The 19668-nt window shown below is 45.9% G+C and overlaps 1 non-coding gene across 1 annotated transcript; it reads right to left on the minus strand.

Moving 5' to 3' along the window:
• Positions 1 to 323: 323 nt before the first annotated feature.
• Positions 324 to 464, minus strand: LOC111724483. The gene has a single exon (XR_002772780.1). It is a non-coding gene; the product is annotated as a U4 spliceosomal RNA (small nuclear RNA).
• Positions 465 to 19668: the final 19204 nt, after the last annotated feature.

The raw sequence follows: 19668 nt of genomic DNA on the forward strand, positions 1-19668 counted from the left end.
ATGTCTGACACTCTTAGGTCTCCATGCTGTGAGGAAGCACAAGCCACCTGAGGCAGCTACCTCCAGGCTCTGCACTGGATTGTCCTAGTGGAGGCTAACCAGTGAGCCATTCCAGGCAGACACCATACAAGTGAATGAAGAAGTTTCTGCACTATTCAAGCCTCCCGTGATTTGAATCCCCCCAGCTCTTCAACTTCTCCCAGCAGAGACCTTGGACCCAACAGAGCCGTGTACCATCTGGATTCCTGCCTCACAGAATCAACTGGTTGTTATTCTGTGCCATTAAGATTTATTTATTTATTTACTTATTTTTTATAATTTAGTCTCTGTAGAGACTGTCAAAAATTGCCATGCCGACTGTATTTTCAAGTCCTCATGGTGGGGTATTGGGAAAAGTTTTCAATTAGCAATAACCGTGCCTTGAATAAACCTCATTGGCTACGATACTGCCACTGAGCAAAGCTATGCCATTAAGTTTTGAAGTGGTCGGCCCGGCAGCAACAGATAACTGAGGCACATAGACGGGCAACTGGGCTCTGGCCCACTGGAAACACTCTCAGGAGCCAGGGGGAAGGCGTCTCCTCCTGGTCTGCTGGGGCATGGAGAAGGGAATGTTTGCCCACTGACTCCAGGCTCACGCCCGGCTGACGCTGGCACCGTTTATATTTATTTTATACTCTGTGTGGACTATTGATTCCCCAGATTTTTGCATAATGGTGTCATTTACTCCATCAGACCTGTGTAGAAATATCACCTTGTCAGGAAGCCTTTTTCTGCCTGTCCCTGTTGAATTGCATCCCTTCAGCACTTCCCTCTCCGGAGTTCCTGCTTTATTTATCTCCTGGCACTTGTCCCCCTCCAACAAACTGTAGCATTTCCTTATTTGTTTGGGTTACTCCTTTTTTTTTTCCTTGTTAGAACAAACTTCACGAGAGTTTGTCAGTTTGCTCCACAATGTAGCCCTCGCTCCTAGAGAGTGTCTAGCGCACAGTAGGCACCCCACAGTACACATATGGAATGAAACAGACATGAAGGCTCCGGCCCGTAGCTGAGCGGTTAGGGCACCGGCCACATACACTGGGGTTGGTGAATTCGAACCCGGTCTCAGCTTGCCAAACAGCAATGATAACTACCACAAAAAAATAGCTGGGCATTGTGGTGGGTGCCTGTAGTCCCAGCTATTTGGGAGGCTGAGGCCAGAGAATCTAAGCCCAAGAGTTTGGTTGTTGCTGTGAGCTCTGACACCATGGCACTCTACCCAGGGCAACATAGTGTGAGACTCTGTCTCAAAGAAATAAATATAAAAAAGGAAACAGACTTGAAGTGAGCTGGACAATACTGGGTGGGGAGAGGGAGAGCCTACTGGCTGGGTTCTCAGGAGAGGTCCCCTGAAGGAGGTGACTGTTAAGTTGGCCGGGAAGGGTGACAATGGGCTAGTTGGCTGAAGGTATGGAAGAATGGTGGCTCCCAGATGGTGGGAGCAAGCAGAGCGCAGGCTTCGAAGTACAAAAGAATTTGTCCCATGTGTACAACTTAAAGAAGACCAATGTGGCTGGACTGGCAGGAATGGGGCTGGGGAAATGGCAGGAACCACACTGTGCAAAAGGAAGTCATCCAAGATCCCCTAGAAGTCACACTCATCTTTATCATTTAAGTATGCAAATAATATTTCCTGATTATCTTTTTATTAGTTAGCAATTTATGTTTTAGCTATAAGGTTATGGGTCTATCAATCCCACTATGCTATGAGATCTTTGGGGACAAAGGAACAGGCCTGATTCTTTGACACCTCTCCAATACCAAGATGATACCCAGCATGCACTCACCACCCAGTACACTTGGCTGAATTGAATTGTGGGTTCCCTTATGAACCATCCCTTGCACAGGAGCACCCCGTCTATCTGTGGATTCAGGGTAAGAGGGAGAAGAGATGTGACAACAGAAGTGACATACTTAGGGATTTGGCATGGACACCTGCTGTTTGCCTCCTTTTCATCTACTCCCTCACTTCCAGTACCAGCCCCTCGGCTTTCCTCGGGGAAACCATCCTTCACCTGCTCCTCCATAGGTAGCTCGGGGACAGCCCTGCCCGGGGGTCCAGACCTCTACAATTGATGGAATTTCATGTCACATATTTTGCAAATTAGAAACCACAAGTAGCAAAGTGATTTTTTGTTCTTTTCTTCCCTGGCCAAGTCATGAAACTTCTTTATAGATCTTAAATGTTTTATTGGAAAAGTACTGTGACATCTTCCAGATACATGTTGCCAGGGCCCTCCCCACAGCCTCTGTGAAGATGCTGATCGTGACAAGAGGGTCTACTCTCTCCTTTCCGCTGCTCACGCCTCTTCCTCACCCCAGAGTCACGTAATTCCCCCTCTCCTGGCAAACCCTTGATATATGTGGGAATAGAAGAAAGCTGATATTTTGCTAAAATAGGAAACTGGCAAGTCCTTTCCTCCCCCTTCCTGTGACAGCTCTTACCAGGAGCCAAGTCCTGTTTTAGGAGTTGTTCCTACCACGGCCGAGTTTGCTCAGGATTGAATCAAGTATTACATCTCCTTTGCAACTGAGATTGGTTCAAGGATGGCCAAGGGACTCAGCCAGAGCCACGAGACTCAATGCTTTTATTGAAATGGAGACACACAACAGTCGTATTTCTACTGTGGTTGCTGGGTCTGCCATGAGGAGAGGCTTCCCAAGAATGGAGAAGGCAGAGACCCAAGGATGGGGAGAGACCCTGCCTGTGTCTGAGAACCTGGATTTAGCCAGGCCTGAAGCAAGCAAGATCTATATTTGGACTTTTTAAAGATATAAGGTAGTGAAGCTCCAGTTTTTGAGCCATTTAATTTAATTTCTGTCACTTGTAACCTAGAGGCCTAGAAAAGATCTGGGATATATGGAAAGGTACTGGTCTGCTGTTGGAGGACTTTGGCTATAAGAAATCTTGAGAACATTCTTTCTGATTAAAAAAATATATATTGTCCCCTCTCCTGGCAAACCCTTGACATACATGGAAACAGAAGAAAGCTGTTTCCTGGTCCTGACTTAGGCTTTCATTTTAACACTGTTTTCAATTTTGTAGGCCTTCGTTTGGAGCCTTGTACTCTGGGTGATCCCCTGATTCCAAAGATGTGTGGCTTCCTGTGAACATAGAAACTTTACAGGCTGAACCAGGCCTGAAACTCAATTTCCTCTTCATCATTTATCATTTCCTGAAACAGAGAGACAAAGAAGAAATAAAGAGAAAGAGAGAGAGAGAGAGGAGGAAAGGAAGGAAGGAAGGAGAGAAAGAAAGAAAGAAGAAAGAAAGAAAGAAAGAAAGAAAGAAAAGGAGCATAATTGTTAATGTTTGGCAGAAAAGATACATTCAATTACAATTAAAAATCTTAATTTTCTTTTTTTGCAACAGAGTCTCATTATGTCACCCTTGGTAGAGTGCTGTGGTGTCACAGCTCATGGCAACCTCAAAGTGTTGGGCTCAAGCAATTCTCTTGCCTCAGCCTTCGTAGTAGCTGGGACTACAGGCGCCCGCCACAATGTCCGGCTGTTTTTTGGTTGCAGTCGTCATTGTTGCTTAGCTGGCCCGGGCCGGGTTCAAACCCACCACCCTCAGTGTATGTGGCTGGTGCTGTAACTACTATGCTCTGGGCACCGAGCGAAAACAATCTTAATTTTTTTGAAACTTCAAATAAATATCATCCTTTTGTGTCCACACTTTTCCTTCTCATGGTGAGCTCAAACATGTTCGCTCTAGTAAACTTTATATCCCCACTTCAATATTGGCTTTGATTGAGGGATGGTCTCGTCTGCTAAAAATATTTAAACATTTGGCGTGTTCAAGGTTAGCAAGCCACTTTGACTATTTGCTTGAACGTTATTTTAGTTTTGGCAAGATTCACGATCCATAAACACATTTCTGTGGTGCATTCCCTTACAGACTGTTTACATTTTCCTCTAGAAAATGGTGGTTTTCCTTCTGCTTGAGAGATGCATTCATGCCTTTGCTCATTTGTCTCCTAGTCTTCTGTGCCACACTCAAAAACTTTTGTTTAAAAGGAAAAAATAATTGGTATCTGCTTCCCCAGTGGCCCCTACATAAGTAAATTCCGTCAATGGATGTGTCTTCACCAGTGTATGAAATCCATCTTTACCCAGAGGCATACAAATGAATCCTGGCAATGTGTATCTTAGCAGAAAAAAACCCTTCAAATATTTCTATCTTTCCAACCAGTGGTTTTCATGAGCCAAAGTCACAAGGATCAGGATTGGTCGTGAGAGAGATAAGACAGGATTTTGGCACAAAATTCACCGAGGCTGGAACTTTGGTTAAAGTGAAGAGTAACTTACTGCTCTGTGTAATTGTATGCATGTGGTAATAAAAGACACCCCATGGATATCAGTAATATAGATGCTTGTTTAAACTCTGAGAAAATGTACAGTTATCCCATGTGGGCCTATGATTTTCATGCACAAATCATCTTTCTTTTCTAGATTTTGTTGGAATGCGTTCTGAGGACCCCCTGCCTCATGGTGCCACAGTGTAGATTCTCTTCCTCTTTCTGACTTTGAGATGTCTAGGGGGTGGGTGGGGAAGCAGTCTGGGGGCTGTTGGGCTCAGCCCCAGCAGGGGGTGGGTGGAGGCCTCTGGGACCCCCCAACAGGTAAGTCTGAGCGTTGCCCTGGCAGGTTCCCACTGCTCTGGCTCCGCTCAGGACTCACCAGGAGCTCACCAAGGACAGGGCGGGTCCTCCAAAGGCCAGAACAGGAAGCTGCAGCTCCTGGAAGCTGCCTCTTTGGGGAAGGGCTTGTGGGAGGAGGCTTCGGGTCATGTGCTGCCCTGGGGGGCCACCTCTGACTTCAGGGGGGTTGTGCGCCTCGAGGGGAACAGTCTGAGAGCAGCTCTGTCTTCCCAGGGCCCCTGAGGGACAAACGTGGGTGTGTGCTGAGTATTTCAATCTGGCACACAGTAGGGCCAGACACTTAGGTAGGGCCACCTGTGTCTGAGTTACTGTGACATTGGTGATTATTATGGCCAAAGGGGAGTTTCTGGTGCTGATTTGAGAAAGTTACCAGCGCCTCCCCAAAGCAGAAATGTAGACAAAGGCTTGGTTCTTAGGATGAGGTTCTTGAATCCAATATCCAACATCAAGGAGCATGAGTGTCTCTGAAACTTAAATAGGCAAAGCTGGTGGAATGTTTAAAGTCCTGTCGAGAGAATATCTGAGGACAGCGATGAAAATTATGGGTCTCATTTGGGTGGTGTAAGTCCTCTTTCTCCTTTCTCATTTTGTTCTATCTTTCTCTTTTTTGTTCGTTCTTTCTTTTATTCTCTCTTTCTTTCCTGCACTTAGAAGATGACTCAGTGTCTCACGAGGGCCCCAGTGTCTTCGGAGAGCTACAATAGGCAGACAAATGAAAAATGTGTCGTTGATTAAGCCGAGTATCTGAAATCTTGACAATTTTCCTGCAGTTAAATTTATTTCCAGTTTATGGCCCCGGCTTATGCAGGGGCCTGGGGCTAAGAAAGGCCCCTCTCTGATTCAAACGGTGATCTTGCAGGATTCTGTTGGGACACCATCTTTTACAGATTCCTCATCCTGTGGCTTAGGGTGTCAGGAGGAACTGTGATGACAGCAGTGCTCTCTGAAGTATGGCTCAGTTGCTCCCAGCTCCCTCCATAAATCCTGGGCTCCGTGCTGCCTGGCAACACCAGATTCTGGGTCTCTTGCTGAGCTGTGGTCTGTCTGGGGGTTGGTCCTCAGCTGGGGCTGAGGCCTGAGGACCTGCGTGTGGGTCTCTCTGTGCCCAAGGCTCCTGTCCTTAAGGCCCTTTGGAGGGAGCCCAGAGGTTCAGCCGAAGCTTCCCAGGCTTTCTAATCTGACGGCTTCTCAACGAAGCCACAAAAGACCCCGTGTCCCCCTCCCAGTGAGTGATGTCACCAAGCTCCCAGTTCCTCATGCCAACGACCCACATGGAATCCTTGGGTCTTCCCTCTTCCTCCAACTTCCACAGAATCTGTTAAATTAAGAACATGTCCCTGCCTGTCCTCTCCTCTCTACACTCTGCTACTGTCCCTGAGTCTGCACCTCTGTCATTGCTTGGGTCATTACAATTGCCTGGCAGTCTTCTTGTTCTCACTCATCTTCCTACCTCCAAAATCTACTCTTTGCAGCACGCAGAGTGAGCTACTTAAAATGCAGACAAGAACATCCCTGAGATGTTTCCAGGGCTCCTGCTGCACAAGGAAGAGCCAGCTCCACCTCCTCACTACATCCCATGGGCCTGGCAGGTTCCTGCTGGTCCCCTCTCATCTTCCCCACCTTCCCCATTCCCTCTATCCCAGCCACAGCCTTTAGCTCTCCCTCCAACATCCCAAGTTCTCCTGCCCCAGGGCCTTTGCACATGCTGTTCCTTCTTCCTGTGATGCTCTTCCTGCATCTCACTCTCTGACCTGCTCCCTCCTGCCCCTCTGTCTTCAGCTCTGGTGTCACTCAGAGGACCCCGACCATCCTGCCCAAGGAGGCCCTCTGCACTCCACATCATGTCTCCGTGTTGTCCACAGAACTGCCACCATCTGGAATTGATTCACTCTTCCTAGCCTCTTACTGTCTGTTTGCTCCCACAGGAATGTCAACTACGTGGGGCAGGAATCTCATCTGTCTGCTCGCTGTTGGATCCCTGCTCTAGGAGCAGGGCCTGCCGCAGAGTAAGCTCTCGATAAGTGTGTGCTGAATAATTGAATGAGTGAGAAGAATCCTGGAGTGGAATGTGCAGATTCTGAAATGACATTTGATTCACTGAGTGCTGCAGTCAGAAGCCTCAGAGTCATTTAGCCGAACCCCGTCATTTGCCAACGGGTAAGTGAGCTTGGGAAGACAAAGTGATTTGCTCCAGGTCCCAAGGCCAAGGGTCTCTTCCGTGCCCTGATGGGAGGGAACATTACCATGCAGTGCTGACATGTGTCTTAGTGACAAGTGACTGTGGGGATGACGGGCCTTTGACTCATTGTCAAGGAAAATCGGGACAAAAATCTGTCAGGAGGCAGGTGCCTGAACAATAATGTGATCCAGCAGGGACAGAGGGTGTTTGGGGTGACACTACAGCGGGAGGGCTCCCCTGATGATGATGAGGGATAAAGGGCCATGGATGAGGCAGAGCCCCAAATCTGACATTCAGCTCACTGGAGGCCTCAGACAGGCCAGGGCTCGGCACAGCCCTCAGGAATTCATGCCCCAGAAACATTTACTGAGGACCTATTGCAGCCTGAGGGGCCTTCAAGGTGTAGATCAGATGCTGTGTCCCTGCCAGAGCCTGCTAATGGCCTCTGATCTCTTTCCTAGGTCACAATAACAAATTATCGTGACCTGGGGCTTAAATAGAACCTTCTTAGTGCTCAGAAACCCAGAACCCTGAGCTGAGATGCTGGCAGGGCTGGCTCCATCTGGAGGTTCCCAGGGCTGATCTGCTCCTGCCTCCTCCCCAGCCCTGACAGTCCCTGGCATCCTTGGCTACAGACCCCTGGCCCTTGTCTCTGCCTCCATTCTTACATGTCGTCCTTCCCGGGGCTTCACATGGCCTTCACGTGAGGACCCAAGTCACTGTATTTAGAGCCCAGCAATAGTGGGGTTTCACTTTTACTTCAGTTACATCTGTGAGGCCCTAGTTCCAAAGAGGTCACATTCTGAAGCCCCAGGAGGACATGGATTTGGGGGGACACTATTTGGCCCAGCTTCCCAGTACTCCCAGATTAGAATCTACACCTCCTGGTGTCTCTGAGATAGTATAGCGTGAGAGTGAAGACTCAGGTATGGGGCTGCCCAGGTGAGCCAGCTGGGTCACCACCCCAAGTGCCTGTGGGCAGGGGTTCCTGGTCCGAGCTCTTCCCTCCCCTCTAGAGGACAACACTCCCCATCTCTGCTATGTGACATCATGGGGCCTCCCAGGGACATGGGTGGGGCCAGGCCACCTGCTCTGGCTAATGGATCCTCCCGGATGTGGCTCCCAGGAGGCTGAGAACTTGGTTCTGGGTCCTGTCCTGAGGGGCTGCTGAGACTGTGCAGGGTGGGTTCAAATCTGCTCCACAACCAGATGTCACTGGGTTGGGGGTTGCTATGAACATTACTGTGACAGTGTCTGAGAAATACAGAAATGTGGCACGGGGCACCTGCTAACCTGTCAGCTTCCCCGTCTGTAAAATGGGGCTAATGACAGATTATCAGGCTGTTGTGAGGATTAAATGAGATAAAGTACGTAAAGTGGCACATGGAGCAGTGAGCATCGGCTCCCAGCATTATCACAAGGCTGCACGTGACCCTGCTGTCTCACACAGTCCCCCTCGGCCACTAAGGCTGAAGGCAAAGGCCTCCTCCGAGTTTCTGGAAAACTCTGCACCTTGGCAGTCTTCACTGAGGTTCACTCGGCTGGGTTCTTCTGTTCTTTAGAGCTCAACTCAAATGGCCCCTTTGCCAAAGAGCTTTCCCGAGAGCTCCATCCCAGGCGAAGTCCCTCCCGTCCCTGCTGGCTATTTAGGGCCTGTCCAGGCACCAGAGGGTCCAGTCCATGGGTGAGGGACTCGTGCTCTTTTGTCCTCTGGCCGCAGGACCTAGCTAGGCCTGACACAGAGTAAGTGCCGCTCTGACAGTGGTGGATTCGCTGCTAGAAACACTCTGACCCGCATCCAGGCTGGGCCCATCCCGTGGCCGCATGCCCAGCCCTCTTTCTGTGGAGGGAGTGGAAACAGAGCCGTGTTCTCCAGAGCTCACAGTCAGGAGGTGGTGACACTCTGAGAAATGTTGCAGCAGCAGGGGGGAGTGGGGGAGGCAGGAGTCTACACAGGCCACCCGGGGAGGCCTCTGGGACATGACACAGGGTGAGGATCCTGAAGGAACAAGGAGCTCATGGGTTGTCGGGGAGACGGTGTGAGGCAGAGGAATAGCAGGGCTGGGCCTGGTGCAAAACCAGTGGCGTGTCTGAGGAGCATGGCCAGCTAGGCTGGGGGGGATGCAGGTGCTAAGGTCAGAGGGTCAAGACGGCTCTGTGTGTGGCCTCAAAGTGTAGCAAGGACGCTGGCTACCATTGTGCCTGTATGGGGTGAGGGGCTGGGTAGTGAGGCGGGCTGGGCACAGGGCGTAGGGCAGGACAAGAGACAGCTTAGGGGTTTGAGCAAAGGTCAGGCTGAGAGATTTGGGGGTGGACTTAAAACCATGGTCAGGAAATAGCAAGCACAGCAAGGGGGACTCCCAGGACTTGGCCCCTGGCTGGAAGAAGGGGGTAGCCAGTGACAGGTGTGGGGGTGAGGGAGGAGCAGCCTGGGGAGAAGTGCTCTGACCTGCAGAGAAACCTGGAAGGAGCAGGGTCCTGAGTGATCTCCCCCAGACTCAGGACCTCCCTTAATTTTCTCTGCCAGGACAACCCACTGTCCTATCACTTAGCAAGCAAAACTGGCCTGGCTTTGCACTTGTGTCTCTGAGGGATTAAAGGTCAATGTCACAGCAGTCTCCCGTGATGCTGCCTTCAAGCCAAGACCTTAATATTCAATGAGAAATCTGCATTGATGAAATTTTCATTAAAGAAACATTATGCCTTTCACTCCCCTTGTTATTCCCTGGCTTTGAGTATCAGGCTAATTTGGGTTTGATTGCCCCGATGATCTGAAGACTGGAGCATTATTAAACATTTAGATGAGCAATGATATGTCTGTGCCTCCTTCTCCTCTCTCAGCCTGAGCACAAGGGGCCCTGCTAATGACTGCCACGATTCAGGGCAGACGCAGCAATTAGAGAATTATCTATAGTTTGAGAGAGATTCGACCCCTCTGCTTTCCAGGGATATTAGCTGCTCGGCTTCCAGGACACACCATTTAATTGATAAAATGCATCAAAAGATAATTGCAGTCCTAGACTTGGTTTTACAACTAACAAGCTGTACTTATGCCTGAGCAGGTCCCCTCCACTTCCTATATCTCAAACTTGCCCCCAGGTGTAGAGTAAGGAGGGTTGGGCCAGGGTGGATGTTTAAACATGGTGGCCTGTGGGCTGAAATAGATTCAAAGACAGATTCTGTCCTGCAGACTGTTTTGTTTGTTGGGTGAACACTTTCCTAGCACTCAGGATCTGGGATTCTACATGTTTCATGTATGTGAACGTCTCTAATTCTCTCATATTTTTCATGCCCCTTTACAGATGGGGAAACGCTGACCGAGAAGGGGTTAAGTAACTTACTGTGTCACCTGCCAGGCAGGAGTCAAGCAGGATTTGAACCTGGCTCCAGAGCCCATGTTCTACCTCTCCGTGCCAAACTGCTGCTGTTGTTGTTGTTGTTATTATTATTATTGGAGGCAAAGCATTTAAAAATAAATTGTCAATTTTAAAAGTGTAAATTTTTATATCAAACATTGGTTACATGTTAAATAATTGAGCCCTGTCAATACTCCATCCACTTTCCCACTTTGTCCCAAGGACCTAGTCCCATCATCTCCTTAGGGTGGAACATGTTCCTCCTGGTCTGTCCCCTATTCCACCAGTCCCAGAGTCCCCATGGCTGAATGTCCTTCATCTTTGGTTATTGATTTACCCTTTTTGTGATGCTTGGATTGCTTTATTCTTTGACTTGCCTGCCTGGTAGTGGCCGACTTTGGGGTCTGTAAGCTGGATGTTCTCTTAGTGTTTGGCCACTGCTGTAATACTATAGTTTCACAAAAAAATAGGAGCTGAAGTACTTCGCCATTTCTCTAGTTAGGAGATAAGGTGATTCTCTCCAAACCCAGCCTTCTAGGTTTTTATGTTTGATTTTAAATGCAGAAAATTTGTATATTTAAAATCTGTATATTTAGGCATGACAGAATAGCTTGTATCAGATGAAGGAATATCTAAAAAACTTAATAATCCCAGAGAGAGAAGAAACAGTTGTTTAGAGGCATCAGAAACCTACAGAGGCTGCCAGGACTTGAGGGTCTGCAATCCTAGAGAAAAGTGAACTACACTCAGGTGAGCACTACATTGTCCGTCTCTTTTTTCGTTGAGGTGGTTGCCAAGATGCAAGTGCAGAGGAGCTGAGAAAGCAGAAAGGGGCAGTTCACAACTCACCAAGTTCACAGATCTGGGAAGACAAAAGTTGATAATCAAGCCCAACAAGAAAGCCAGAGTTTGAGATCCAGAGACAGCAGAGGAAATGGAACTCCCAGCAGTGAATCGGACTGCCTGCAGCACTTTTCCTCTTGAAGCATTTGCTAATTTCCAAGCTGCACAGAGTAAGATGCTCAGAAGCCAAGCTGAAAGTGGGCTCTGAGAAAACTTAGAAACTAAGCAGTTTTCGCCAATGTCACAATGCAAGAACAACTAAAAGTTAGAGTTCAAAGGTCAACAAACAGGAGTTCTGAGAAACACGGACATCTTTCAGTGGAGACTTGCCCCGGGGGTAATGTCAAATGAAAGTAAAGTAGGCCTTATGAAGACAGAAAATCAGCCTTCAATTATCTTAATCCCAGATTCAATTAACATAATCTGCTCCCACCATTGTGGCTGACAGAATTTACTCTCTGGGAAAAGAAAAACTCATCAAAAGACACTAAATTTTTATCCAGCATTCATTAAAAAAAGTTACCAGGGCAGTGCCTGTAGCTCAAAGGAGTAGGGTGCCAGCCCTATATATCGGAGGTGGTGGGTTCAAACCCAGCCCCGGCCAAAAACTGCAAAAAAAAAATTGTTTAAAAAAAGTTACCAGATATAATAGGAACAGGAGAAAATGACCAAAACCCAACGAGTAAAAAAAATAGACAACAGGAAAAATTCCAGAGAGGACTAGTTACTGAAATGATAAGATACAAACTTTGAAATAACTATTAGCAATACATAAAAAAAAAAAAAGCTGGAGCATTTATCAGAGAAATGGAATTTATAAAACAAGAATCAGATGAACCATTTTAAACTGAAAAATAAAATAATTGAAATGTATTTTATTGTTGGGGAATCATTGAGTGTACAAAGAACCAGGTTCTACTGTTTGTATCCATTAGGTAATGTCCCTCTTATAATGGTCAAGAGGTGTGTCACACACCGAATCATTGAAATTTTAAACACAAGATAGTGTATATCAACAATTTAGAGAAAGCAGAAGATAGATTTGTTGAAAATATACATGCTGAAGCATGGAATAAAAACTTTGAAAATACAGGAAAGGACATTGTAAAATATGGAATACTGTAAAAAGTTCTGAAATACTATCTGTAATTGAAATTCTAAAAAGAGAGGCAGGAGAAGAAGCACTAGACGAGGTCAGACGATGAAGCTTGTGAACTCATCCTAGAAAAAGAGTTACATGTCTCGTTGCTGAGTATCCCATGGTCACCTTCAAGGTCCTACACTTGGGAAGCTATGCACTGATGACAGCGCCTAGTCCATCCTTCAAAGCAATTTGGGAACTCTTTCTCTGGAATGGCCACCAGAGCGTTGTCATATGAGGTTTGACGATTAAGTTCACAAACTCATCCTAGAAATAGAGATACACACCTCATTGCTGAATATCACTATTCACTATCACAAGATGGCCAAAGGGAGTGACTGCAGTGATACCCAGTAAGGATAAATAGCACTTTTTAAAGGATGAGTTCATGAACTCAATTGTCAGGCCTCATGTGATGACAGCTCTGATGGCCATTTCAAAAAAAAGGGTTACAAAATTGCTTTGAAGGATAGCCTAGGCACTGGGTTGGTGCATAGCTTCCCAAGGGGAGTACTACCAAGGTGATGGTAGTGATAGTCAGCAATTAGGTATGTACCACTTTTTCTTGGATGTGTTCGTGAATTTAATTGTCTGACTCCATATAGTGACATATTATTTGAGAGTTTTCCTAAGCTTTGAAATATATCAAGTCACAGATTCAAGAACTCCTAGCACAATAAAAACAAGGAAACATATGTTTACTCACATCATAGTAAGATAGCCATGAACTAAAGATAAAAGGAAATCTTAAACTCAGCTGGAGCAAAACTATACATTTTCTTCAAAGGACAAACAATCATTAAACAGCTAACTTCTCAATAAGAGCAATAAAACTAGAAGATAATGGAATAATGATTAAAGTGCTAAAAGAAAAAAACTGCCAACCTACAATTTTATACCCATCAAGAAATGCTTTGAAAAGGAAGATGAAATAAAGGCATTTTTAGGGTAAGTTTGTGGATGACAGATCAGCACTAAAATAAACAATGAAGGCAGCTGTTCAGGAAGGAGAAAAATGATTCTGAGTGGAAGTTCAAACATGCAAGAAAAAATAAAGAACAAGAGAAAGGATAACTACGTTGGGCGTATAAATTTAACAAGTACATAAAACGATAATAATGTCTGTGGGGCTTACCATATATGTAGAGTTAAATGACATGACTACAATCACACAAATATCCAGAAACATCTTAAATAGCATTATAGGATTCTATGGTTTTTCCTCATCCAGGAGGTCATAAGACTCTAATCTTGGGAAGACCCCAGTGAATGGTGGGTATATATTATAATCCCTCGTATATGCCGTGAGAGAATAATGGAGTTAGAACACACAGTCTAATTCATTTTTACAAAACAGAATAATAAAAATACTGGAGAAGGCAAAGTAAGGCTGGAAAAGAGCGAGAAAGGTAATACAAATAGAAAATAGTAAGAAAATAGACTTAAATTGTATGATAATTACATTACATATACACAGAAAAGCTGGTTTTATTTTTCATTTGGAGAGAAATGGGGTCTTTTTCTCATCTACTGCAAAACATTTCAAAGGAAGATATGCATGTGAATCACCTGAAGTGCTTATGAAAATGTTTGATAAGTGGGTGGTTGGAGAACCTGAATTACTGACAAGCCCCAGACCACTCTTGGAGAAACAGCAAGCTCTCTTGTGGAATGGAAGACGATAGGGATGAGGGACTGTTAATGCAAATTGTCAACATATTAGTTTAGTTATGTGGAGCTCAAGAGTTTAGCAAGGGACTGATCCCGTACACAAGTTAGTGCGATGCAAGAAATCGTAACATACTTATTTCAGAGAGGGACCTTTGCCCTCCTGCAATGGCCCAGATCACAGGAGTCAGAGGTCTTCCCTCATCTTAATTATTCATATCCTGGGAACTCGGGAGCAGACCAGCTGGGGTTAGGAACCCAAAGCAGGGCAAGATTCATCCACACACTCATGTATTTATTTGTTCACGAAGCTCCAGCAAAGAATGTTGAAAACAGAGCTGGAGCCCAGCAGGGAGCAGGGGCCTGATGTTGCATGCTGGTCTGGAGGCTTTGTCTCATTCAGGACACTGGACTCCCCTGAGGTCTATCTGTGCACTGGGCCAAGGCCTTGCTGGACACAGCGCAGGTGGTGGGGGCTGCACAGGGAGGGTTGTGGTTTCAGAGGCCGCGGTGGCTGGCTAGTTTCCCTCTCCTGGTCTCCTGGAAGATTCCTGCCCGCAGGAATAGAAGATAAAAGAGGGACTGTAACCCGAGGAGGCAGGAAGAGTCTTGTCCCAGCCTCCAGGTGTTTGGAAGGTCCGTTAGTGACAGCCCTCAACGGCTGGATCTCCTTCCAGATCCACAAAGCCACTCTGCTAGGGGCCACCTCACGTGGTGGGTGGCCAGGGTGGGGAGCGCTGGCCTGCTTTGTGTGAGGCTGCTCCTGGGACATGCCTACGGGTCTAAATTTCTTCTTGAGCAACAGACAGCTTTGGAGGAGCACGGTGGCCCAAGGTCCTAATTCCAATCCAGGAAAGTGTTGAAAAGAAAAGGCCATGCTACTTTTTCTTAATTCCACTGAAAGAAAAGAAAAACATGGTAGCATATTGGTGACTTTCCCTTTTCATCTTCTTTTTTTAAAAAATTAATAGACATTCTTGTTTTTTGAACAGTTTAAGTTGAGTAAAACGTACAAAGCATTCCCCTAATCCCGCTTGATGCCCTGCCCCTGCTACTTTCTACTATTATTAACATCTTACATGAGTGGGGAACATTTGTCACAATTGATGAATCAATGTTAATACTGTGTTTCCCGGAAAATAAGACACTGTCTTATATTTATTTTTTCTCAAGAAGACCCACTAGGGCTTATTTTCAGGGGATGTCTTACTCTCAGCCCTGAAATGCATGGTGCTGAGTATCTGCATCGCCCATCACTAGGTCTTATTATTGGGGTAGGGCTTATATTTAACAAATGCATAGAAATCCTGCTAGGGCTTATTTTTGGGGTAGGTCTTATTTTCAGGGAAACATGATATGTAACTATCAACTAAAGCTCATAGCTTACATTAGGGTTCACTCTTGGTGTTCTATATACTGTGAGTTTGGACAAAAGTATAATTACATGTATCTACTACCATGGCCCCACCCAAGAGTACACTCACTGCCCCAAAAGTGCTCTGTGCCCCACCTGCTCCTCCCTCCTCTTCCCCAGTCCTGTACAACCACTGATCTCTTTGCTGTCTCCGTAGTTTTGCCTTTTCCAGAATGTCATATATTTGGAATCATACAGTATGTAGCTTTTTCTGATTGGAGTCACTCACTTACTACTGTGTTTTTAAATTTCCGCTATGTCTTTTTGTGGCTTGGTGACATTCCATTGTATGAATATACCACAGTATGGTTATCCATTCACCTATTGAAGGGCAACTTGGTTGCACATATCTAAACTTTGTCAATTATAAGTAAAGCCACTATAGACATTCATGGGCAGGCTATTGTAGGGATATTAAGGATAGTAAGTTTTTAATGCATTTGGGTGGATACTAAGGAGTAGGATGACCGGAACTTAGGGTAAGCGTATTTTAGTTTTGTAAGAAACTGCCAAACTTTCGTCTGAAGTCTCTTTGCCATCTTCAGACTTTTAAAATTAACTTCTAAGTATATTTCTAGACTCCCATAGTGCTTAGAACAATTAATTTTAAAAGACTCAGCACTGAGAGTCTGATCATGAATTCATAAAAATCCAAGAGGAAGAGAAAACGCTAAAATCCTCCAGAGAGGACTGATCTCGAATTAAGGACGGAGAACTCAGCCCTGGGAGGGAGAATAGAGCCACACCTGCACACTTCTAGGGAGGCTGGCTTCCAACACGGAATGTCAGGCTGTCAGCACAGCCGGGTTATAGATCAAAGGCAAGGGCAGGGTAAGACATTTCAGACCTGCCAGGCCACTGAGAAGCATCTCTTTAGGAGGCTGTGGGAGGAACATGTGCTCCCTGCAAATGAGAGATGGATGGAGAACAAAGATGCTGTGGGATCTCAGGCATGGGGAGTGGGAGGAGGCCCCCGGGCAGAACTGGAGCACCAGGGAAACAGCCAGATTGCTGTTCCCAAGCAGATCCAGAGAGTAGCCGTTCCCTGGAAGGGTGTTGCCAGAAAAACGTCAAACCATCCCCTTACCTGACATGCGATCATACTGAGAAGTGGGTTATGGTCAAGGTAGAGAACTTTGGAATGAATTAGTGATAGCTACAAGGAAACCAAAGGAAATAAGGGAAGGTCAAAGTCATTATTCATTTTAGAGAAAATACAACGGAATAAAGCAATTGTAAACAAAAAAATGATTAAAGTCTAAATCACACAGCTCAATTGCAGATACTTTTTGCCCATGGTAGTGTAAATATGGCGTATTTCTCTCCCTTACCCAGCTTTACCGAGGTATAATTGACAAATAAAAATGGTATACATTTACGGTGTACGATCTGATGTTTTGATACATGCATACATTGTGAAATGAGTAGCACCATCAAGCTAATTAACATATCCATCACATCACATGGCTATCATCGTGTGTATGTGTGTGTAGAGTGAATACTTAAGATCTACCCTCCTAGCAAATTTCAAATACACGGTGTTTGAACACAATGGTGGTGACCATGTTGTACATCAGGTCTCCAGATTTATTCATCTCATAACTGAAAGCCGGTGCCCTTTTAACCAATATCTCCCCATTTTCCATGGACCTCTATATTTCTTATGTGGTGAGGTCTTGACATGACTCTCTCAGGTGAGGGGCAGAGAGGGACGTGTGAGATGCTCTGACCTAAGAACCAGATCCTTGTTATTTTTGCTTCATAGAAGTAAGGTAGTAGGTAATGAATTAGAAAAATGAACAAATACAATGTAAACATATTACTTAGAAATGTAGAGGTTGACATGCAATAGAAACAGTAAACTAGCTGAAAATGGTTGTTCCTGCAGAGCAGAAATCAGTAGTAGGCGTTGGGTGGGAAACTCCAGCTTTTCATTATCAGAATTACAATCCTATGATTCTGTAGGACTTTATAAAAATTACAAAGAATAAAAAGAATACGTTTTTTTTTGAGACGAAGTCTCACTATGTCGCCCTTGGTAGAGTGCTGTGATGTCATAGTTCACAACAACCTCCAACTCTTGGGCTTAAGTGAATCTCTTGCCTCAGCCTCCTAAGTAGCTGGGACTACAGGTGCCTGCCACAACTCCCGGCTATTCTTTTGTTGCAGTTATCATTGTCATTTAGCTGGCCTGGGCCGGGTTCAAATCCACCATCCTCAGTGTATGTGGCTGGTACCTTAACCACTGAGCTATGGGCACTGAGCCAAGAACACATATTTTTGATGTTGATTTCACATATAAATAAAAACACACGATGTCACATTCTTAATTGCTTTCTTCCTCAGTGATGTTTTTGAGATTTGTGCCATGCAAAGGGCTTTGAATTCTTCTTTAATTCACTGTGTAGTTTTCCTTTATAATATCACTGCCACAATTGCTTATTCATTTTCCTGGTAACAGACACATGGGTTGTTCCTGAATTTCCCTCTTATGGACAAGGTTACAGTGAGCATCTTTGCACCCATGCCTCCATGCCTGTTTGCGTGTTTCTCTAAGTTAAATTCTTAGAACTGTCACTGCTGGGTCAGAGGGATTCATTGCTTAGTTTTAATGTATAATGTCAAGTTGCCAAGAACTTGCCCAAAATAGCTGCAATGATAAATCCCATTAAAAACAAACAAACAAACAAATCCCTTCAATCTGCCTTAAGACAGATTTTCTTATGAGAATTTTAGGGTTGGTTGCATCCACCATAGGTCTGCTCAACTTTTCTGTACCTATATTTATTAATATTTCTTCTACAAACACTGACCAATTGCTTTGTATTCCAGGCCCTGTCTGTGACACAAGCTATATAGAGACAAAAGTTTCCTTATCTCTGTAACTCTGAAGCGGAAAGAAGTATGTTAAAGACATGGTTAAAATACAGGACAAAGGAGATCATGGCCAAAGAACTGACCTCTATGGGGTCATGGGTCTGAGTGACCCTCTGGCCTCCTTGTTAGGACATCTCCACCTCAGAAATGGTACCTCCATCCTTCCAGTGGCACTGAACAAAAGCCTCTGAGCCAGTGTTATCCCTCATGCCTCTCTCCACCCCTCCCACTCCCAGCCTAGCAGCAAGTTCTACAGGTTCTATCTTCAAAATACTTTTGGGATCAGCCCACTTTTTGACATCCCACCTTTACCGCCCTCGTGGCCCTTACCGCCATGGTCTCCTGTCGCATTCTCACAGGTGCCTCTGTCCTGGTCTCCTTGCTCCTCCCTGGTGTAGACTGTGGGCTCCCCACAGGCCCCCAAGGGTCTGCCAGCAGGTGAGTTATCTCTCCCTGCTCCTCAGCTCAGGGCAGTGGAAGCCAATGAATGACGTTCCGAGGGTCCCCGGGCCCTGGAGATCTTCCCCCTACATCTCCAGTCTCTCCTGGAGCATGAGGCCTGTCAGTGCCAGAGGGCCTCGGCGACTGGAAGACCACAGGAGCTGGCCTCTCAGACACAGAGGCTCGAGCAGAACATTCTTCTCTAACGCAGATGGAGTGAAGGGGAAGTGCCTGCTATTGGTCACTGGGCACACTGGTATTCTAGAATGTGAGGGTATTGTGACTCTTGCTGACCTGATTGGTGTTTTGTACTGTTATTATATAATTTTGAGTGGCAGCTTTATACACACAAAGCAGTCTGTCCCTATTCTTGTTTCCCACATATGAGGGAAACAAACAACAGTGGAAGCTCAGGCTGCTTGGTCACTTTACAGGTGAAAGGAGGGTAGAGCTGATTCCTTTAAAGGCAGCTTCAGAGGAGTCAGGCGTGAGGGAGCTCCGGGAGGCCCGAGGGTCTCAATAGAAATGCCAGGTGCACTGGCTCACACTTGTAATCCCAGCACTCTGAGAGGCCAAGGCGGGTGGGTAGCTTGAGCTCAAGAGTTTGAGACCAGCCCAGGCAAGAGTGAGACCTCATCTCTTTTAAAATAGAAAAAAAAAAAAAAATCCAGGCATTGTGGCAGGTACCTGTAGTCCCCGCTGCTCCCCGCCCAGGAGTTTGAGGTTGCTGTGAGCTATGATGCCACGGTACTCTACCCAAGGCACCATAGTAAGATTCTGTCACAGAAAAACAAAAACAAACAAACAAACAAACAAAAAAAAAAAAAAGAAAGAAAAGAAAAAAAGAAATGCCCACATACAGCTGTGTTTGGCTTGGGGGCCAAGAGATCTGGTCTAAGGTTCTAGGACCTGTCTGGCAGGGGCGGACACTGGGTCCCACTGTATAGAAGGGCTGGATCTCTGGGGACAATGGGGGACCCCCTGGAGGGCAGGCTGTGATCAGTACTGTCAGCTGGTTCTCAGGCTTCAGTAGTGCAGGCTCGGGG

This window comes from Otolemur garnettii, unplaced genomic scaffold (assembly GCF_000181295.1).
Source record: "Otolemur garnettii isolate 467f Iridium unplaced genomic scaffold, OtoGar3 scaffold00023, whole genome shotgun sequence".
NCBI lineage: Eukaryota > Metazoa > Chordata > Mammalia > Primates > Galagidae > Otolemur > Otolemur garnettii.